Here is a 7762-nt window from a genome sequence, read left to right as displayed (position 1 = left end):
CTCTCTCTCTGCTTCTCTCTCTCTCATTCTCTCACTCTCTCTCTCATTCTCTCCCTATCTCTCTCTCTCTCTTTCTAATTTTCTCAGTCTTTCACTCACTCTCTCTCTCATTCTCTCTTCCAGTTCTTATTCCTGATGCTGTACAATGAAGCATTGGACAACCACACCCTTATATATCACCCGGTAAAATCAAAGCTATGCCATCTACAGGGGCATAGGAGACACCTATCAGCAAATAACGAAATGCCGAGATGGTCGGAACAAATTTAAGAGCGTTGTCATTTGAATCCGGAGAGTTCTAACGGTCGTTAACGGTTTTTGGCGCGTGGGTGTCGTGTTAACGGGGTTCGGTAGCTTTGGTGTCGGCTTATCGGGGTCGCGCAGAGTGAGATGAGAAGTGGGTGAATGGCGGGTGGTTGGGGGGGAGGGGTGCAGGGGAGGGGGTGTTGAAGGGTTTGGATGGGGGATGGGGAGGCGGGTGGGGGGGGTGTTAAAGGGTTTGGATGGGGGGATGTGGAGGCGGGGTGGGTGGGGAGAGGGGGGTAGTAGAGTTGGGTGGGGGGGGAGGGGTGCAGGGGAGGGGGGTGTTGAAGGGTTTGGATGGGGGATGTGGAGGCGGGTGGGTGGGGGAGGGGGGGAGGGTAGTAGGGTTTGGATTGAGGAAATAGGAGGTGGGTGGGTGGGGGAGGGGGGGTAGTAGGATTTGCATGGCGAAATAGGGAGGTGGGTGGGTGGAGGGAGGAGGGTGTTGTAGGGTTTGGGTAAGGGGGATAGGGAGGGGTAGGGTGTGAGTAAAGGATGACTCTGTTCATGCGAGGTTCATGAACGGTTCCGATTACGTCCCACAAGCATGAAGAAGTCCTCAGGGGATTCGTACAACCATTAAGAATAAGAATTTTACCTCGAAGATGGAGTCAGATTCTCGTACGAAACATAAAGTCATGTCCTATAGCAAAAGATACACAGGACTGATATTCAACTCCGCTACAACAAACTTATGAGAAATAATTTATAGTAGATCGCAATAGATATCTAGGACTGTGCTGCATATGCCCAATGCAGTGTTGCCTGTTATCCCTCAAGTCGTAATAGGACTAGGTTGCATATGTAATGATAACCCGAAACTATGCATCTAAGGAGACAACAGAGTAAGACGAGTCTGTGTCTACAAAGAAATATGCAGGTTTGTCATTTAACGCTGATGATAGCAATGGGGGTAGAGAGTCATTAGGGATGCAACAGGTTGATATGATGTAGTTTTTTATTTCTATCCGTACAGGTCTTGTAGTGCCGCTATGGCTTCTCTCATGGCGCTTTTCCCTAAAGTACGTGGGTTTGTTATTAATTGGTGGAGCAGGTGGTGTGTCTGCTTCACCTGCTCCGGGAAAGCCGCGCAGTCCGCCCACGAGTGTGACCGCGACCCATGGAAGGCGCAGAAGGGGGGTGAGTGACAGGTGTCGGCGGCGTGACCTTCCGCGCAACAGTTCGAGCACTGGTCTGGATCGAGTGACCAGTTCGTGACAAGAGGTCGGGTGCGCCTGGGGGAATTAGACGGAAATGAGGTATGAGCGTGTGGTCTCTGTGTTGTGTTGTATTTGTTGTAGTTCGTAGGCCTGTTCTGTTGTGTCCCCGCGTTATGGTTATGGTTGTTGTAACAAGAGTGGGGTCTGGTTTCCCGTTCCCGATGTGAATGGGTTTGTTGCTTCCCTTGGCTAATGTGGCGTGTTTTTTTTTTTTTTTTTTTTTTTGACGCTTGGGTCTGGTGGCATCCGCGGTGTCTTGTGTGTTCGTTTCAGCCCCGTGGCAACAACCGCATCAGGAGCTTCTACCCTTAAAAACCAGATGAATTCCTCGACGAACTGATAGAGAGAATGACTCGTGCAATTTCTCAAAGCTTTCTCCTGAACTGAGAAGGGAAGGGAAGCTGCCAGGATTGCCTTCACGAAATACGCCATTGTCGACATATAGTTCTCCTCAAACATGGTTTTGAACGGGCAGTCGTCTCCGTCTGGGATGCTCGAAACCCACTGGCTAATCTTTATTGTAAGTTGATTGATAAACGATCTGATGTCTTTCTCTGCCAAGGACGCAGGTCTCACGTGGATGACCCTCGCAAACTGGATGTGGTGTCCTTCAGATACCGACGTCGCACTCGCACACTCGTCTGCAGAGCCTGTTGACGCGCCTCCCTCGACAACCATAGACTTTACGCCTTCTAAGAGGTTTTCGACCGAGGCTGAAGCTCCGTCGAACGTTCCTTCAGTAGTAAGTGTCTGATGAGTATGGAATGCCATGGCGAGGAGGGGGATTTAAGGGGAGTCAGCGAGGGGGTCAAGATCAGGTCAAAAGCTGAAGGTTGAGAGAGGAATATATAATTATGATCCCGAAAAAGAGATTAATTGATTGTTTAGAAAAATATTTGTGTCTCAAGAGAATGATGCTTAACCTACGTCAGTCATCCTCAATTAAGTAGAAGACATTATAGTGTCACAAAAAGAATAACAGCCGACATACCTGTGTATATTCGCCAGGTATGTTTATGATCTTGGTGAAAATTGCCTGTCTCTTCAAAGTCTCAAATACCTGACCATTCATAAACATCTATACGGCCTGTTCAGATAAACCTGTTATATCTGCATTTCTATACAACCGAAGCATAGAACACTGTAATATATAGTGTATTAATGTATGCGAACCAAGGACACTACACACCCTGCGTTCTTGTTCCCTGCTTGTTTAGACGCCGAACTCCCAATAGTGTTTATATCCATTTTTTTAAATTCTATTTTGTATTTTATGTAGGAAGTATTTTTTTACCCAAGCCTGATTCTCATGTCCTGGCTGTCTTTCGGTTGAACGGGAAGAGCCGGTTTCCCCTGACGCCTCGATCGCACCCGATGACGCCCGCCGATCGTGTCATCAGCCAAGGTCTATATAAGGGCTTATTTACGCCTTGTCACCTTATCCTTATCCTTATCCTTGTCATCCGATGCCTCTGCCAGTGTGATTGAGGTCTCTGCGGGGGGTTGGTGGGTGGGTCTGACAGCATACAGATGTTAATGTACTTTTGCATTTACTTATGTACACGTTTTTGAAATACAAATATTAATGTACTTTTGCATTTACTTATGTACACGTTTTACAATAGAAATGCTAATGTACTTTTGTATTTACTTATATACACGTTTTTAAAAGACAAATATTAATGTACTTTTGTATTTACTTATGTACACGCTTTACATTGCAAATACTAATGTACTTTTGTATTTACTTATGTACACGTTTTTATAATACAAATATTAATGTATTTTTGTATTTACTTATGTACACATTTTACATTACAAATACTAATGTACTTTTGTATTAACTTATGTACACGTTTTACATTTCAAATACTAATGTACTTTTATATTTACTTATGTACACGTTTTTACAATACATATAATAATGTACTTTTGTATTTAGTTATATACATATTTTCACATTTTGATGATGATACTGATATTAATATTATCATTACTACTAGTCCTGCTGCTACTATTATCATGATCTTTTTCATATTTATTGTTGTTGCTATTTTCAATATCATTATCTTCAATTGTGTTATTTTCTGCATTACTTTCATTCTTCGTGTTATGCAAGATAGTCTTATTCATGTGTGCAGTGAAAACACACACACACATAGTTATCTTTCTGTCATTATGTATATTTATCTATCTATATTTGTATCTGTGTATATATATATATATATACATATATATATACATATATATATATATATATGTATATATATATATATATATATATATATATATATATATATATATATATATAAAGTATATATATATATATATATATATATATAAATATATACATATATATATATATATATATATATATATATATATATATATGTATATATATATATATATATATATATATATATATATATATATATATATATATATATATATATATATATATGTATGTATACATACATACATATATATATATATATATATATATATATATATATATATATATATATATATATATATATATATATATGTCTATCCATTTATATGTCTGTATATCTATCTGTCTATCTATGTAGCTGTATGTATATCTATCTATTTGTCTATCTTTCTGCCTTTATGTATATCTGTCTATTAGTCTATCTATCTGTCTGTACATCTATATATTTATTCATCTATCTTTTCGTCTATATATTTACCTATCTATATGAAAGACAAAAAGAAGGAAACACATGTAACCCAAAGCGAGTGTTCTCACGTCTTCTTTAAAGTGAGAAATGAGAGAAACAGAGAAGGAGCGAGAGAGAGAGAGAGGAGAGAGAGAGAGAGAGGAGAAAGAGAGAGAGAGGAGAAAGAGAGAGAGGAGAAAGAGAAAGAGAGAGAGAGGAGAGAGAGAGAGAGAGAGAGAGAGAGAGAGGGAGAGAGAGAGAGAGAGAGAAACAGAGAGAGAGAGAAAAAATGTGAATACATATTTTGTGATATTTTGACGCCTCACATACAAAAAGAATATAAAAAATGAATAGATGAAAAAACACAAAGAAAATACAAAAAAAATCATTAAAAAAAGTAAAATGGAAAATCACATGATAAAAAAGAACCGGAAGTCAACAAAAACAAACAAACAAACTACATCGATACGAAAGAAGGAAATCAGAGTAAACAAAAAAAAAGAATAAATAAATAAATAAATAAAATAAATAAAAAGACAGAGGAAAGAAAGCAAACAAACAACATCGATATAAAAGAAGGAAATCAGAGCAAAAAATAAATAAATAAACAAATAAATAATGAAAAAATAAAACAAATAAGAAAAAGATAAAAAGACAAAAGAGAAGTCAAAGATGTCTTAAGACGGGGCAAGATGAAGATGAGATGGACTTGCCTCCTTAAGCATCGTCTTGAAGTCACTCGTCGTGGCCGTTATAAAGAGGTCTTTTTTTGGGCGCTGTGATTCGCTCTCGCCGCTTCCCACCTTTTTAATTCTGGAGTTTGGGGGTGGAGGGGGGGTGAGGAGGGAAGGGAGAGGGGGGAGGGGGGGAGGATGGGGTAGGAAGAAGGGGGGAGGGGGGGAGAAGGGGTGAGGGGGTGAGGAGGGAGGGAGGGGGGGGAGGGGGGAGGATGGGGTAATGGGGTAGGGGAAGGGGTGAGGGTGGGAAGAAGGAGGGAGGGAGGGGGTGAGGGTGGGATAAGGGGAAGGGGTGAGGGAGGTTACAAGGGTGAGGGAAGGAGGTAGGGGGGGTTGGGGGAAGGGGAAGGGCGGAGGGGGGGGGAGAGTTGGGGGAAGGGGAAGGGGAAGGGCGGAGGGAGGGGGGAGATTGAGTAGAAGGTTGAGGGTGGGGAGAAGGGGAGGGAGGGGGGAAGGGGGTGAGGATGGGGTGATGCGGTAGGGGGAAGGGGAAGGGGATTGGGGGTTGAGTGGGGGGAAAGGGGTAAGGCGGAGGGAGGGGTGAGGGTGAGAGGGGGGAGAAGGGGATGAGGAGGGAGGGAGGGAATCGATCGAAATGGAATCGATCGATCAATCTATTAATCTATTTCTCTGCTTATCTTCTCCTTAATGTATATGCCTAGTATGTATATATGAAATCCATCAAAGGGTTGAAATCAAAATAAAATTAATGTGATTATCATTAATTATTCTCTGATGCTGCTTTGTGCATTGCCATTTCGTCTTGCAATGACAATTTTCTAACACGCACACATACGCACACGCACGAACACACATACACACAAGCAAACACACACACACACACACATACACAAACACAAGCACACACGCACACACATACACAAACACGCACTCACTCATACACACACACAAACACAAACACACACATACACACACACACACAAACACACACACACACACACACACACACACACACACACACAAGATGGATAATGACAAACATTTATGCGTTTTCATTCGCTAAATCGAATCAAAATGTTTTCACTAATAACAAATCACAATGCATGTTTTTTTCCTACGCAATACAGTCATTAGGGAGAGAGAGGGAAGGGGGGAGAGGGGGGAGAGGGAAAGGGAGAGGGAAAGGGAGAGGGAGGGAGAGAGAGGGAAAGGGAGAGGCAAAGGGAGAGGGAGAGGGAGAGGGAAAGGGAGAGAGAGAGAGAGAGAGGGAGAGAGAGAGAGAGAGAGAGAGAGAGAGAGAGAGAGAGAGAGAGAGAGAGAAAGAAAGAGAGAGAGAGAGAGAGAAAACGAGAGAGAGAGAGAAAGAGACAAAGAAAGAGAGAGAGAGAGAACGTGCATATGCATATATGTATGTACACATGTGTATATACACTTAAGTATCTATTTACACATCTGTCTATCCATCTCTCCATTAATTTAACCTCATCATAAAAATCGCCCCATCAGACCCCCCCCCAAAAAAAAAAAATAATAATAAATAAAAAATAAAGGTGATTTTATCCCTTCCATCACCAGATTAACGAGAGCAATTAAGAGTGTATAAAACGAATAAATAAAACATATAGCTGAACATCTCATTCAGAGTCATAGGATGCATTAGTCTCCATTCATAAATTATTATAACGCCGTAGGTTTGGCTTTTAACAGTCGGCCATTTCGTAAGTAGGACAGCAGCTCGGATTTTGATTTTGTCTTGTTGGAAATAGGATATCTGTCTATCTGTCTGTCTTTCTGTCTGTCTATCTCTCTGTCTGTCTAAGTCTATTTACCTTTCTGTCTGTCTATCTGTCTGTGTATCTATCTGTCTATATATCTGTCTATCTGTCTAATTGTCTGTCTATCTGTCTGTGTATCTGTCTGTCTATCTATCTATCTGTCTGTTTATCTATCTGACTGTCTATCTATCTGCCTATCTGTCTATCTATCTGTCTATCTATCTATCTATCTGTCTGTCTGTCTATCTATCTGTCTGTCTATCTATATATCTGACTATCTATCTGTATATCTGTCTGTCTATCTATCTATCTGTCTGTCTATCTGTCTGTCTATCTATCCATCTGTCTATCTATCTATCTGTGTCTGTCTATCTATCTTTCTGTCTGTCTGTCTATCTATCTGTCTGTCTATCAATCTATCTGTCTGTTTATCTATCTGCCTATCTATCTGTCTATCTATCTATCTGTCTATCTATCTATCTACCTATCTGTCTATCTATCTATATGCGTACACATGTATGTATATATATGTATATGTATGTTTATATTCATATCCATATATATAAAAGAATGAAATAAAGAATAAATCGCAAAAAATAATGCATAAATAAATGAAAAGATTATATTATTTTTTGAGAAATGATATAACCGTGTTTTGTTGATCACGAACGATGGTTATAATAATAAGTATATCTTTATTAATATATCCTGATAATGAATGCTTGGAAAGATGAGATTGATTTTAATATACGGTTATTAATAGCTATCTGTACAGGTATCAATTTAAGAATGACAATTGAATATTGCTATCTTAATTATAAATATGCATTTCAGATCATTATAGAATATCCACGTATCCTATAAATGAAATTAAGTGATTGGAATAATGGCAGTCAATTAAACACAGACAAGACAAGAGAGAGAGAAAAAAAATTGAACATCACCTTGCGCAGTTTTATACATTCGCTTGCAGTTATCTCAACACAACCTTCTTATTTTTTTTATACTTCCTCGTTGCATAAATATTGCACCTACGTCAATCCCCGTTAATTAAACCTAACTGAGACGATGGCAGGTAGTCCTTC

This window comes from Penaeus vannamei, chromosome 23 (genome assembly GCF_042767895.1).
Source record: "Penaeus vannamei isolate JL-2024 chromosome 23, ASM4276789v1, whole genome shotgun sequence".
In the NCBI taxonomy this organism is placed as follows: domain Eukaryota; kingdom Metazoa; phylum Arthropoda; class Malacostraca; order Decapoda; family Penaeidae; genus Penaeus; species Penaeus vannamei.
Note: the sequence above shows the minus strand (reverse complement) of the source record.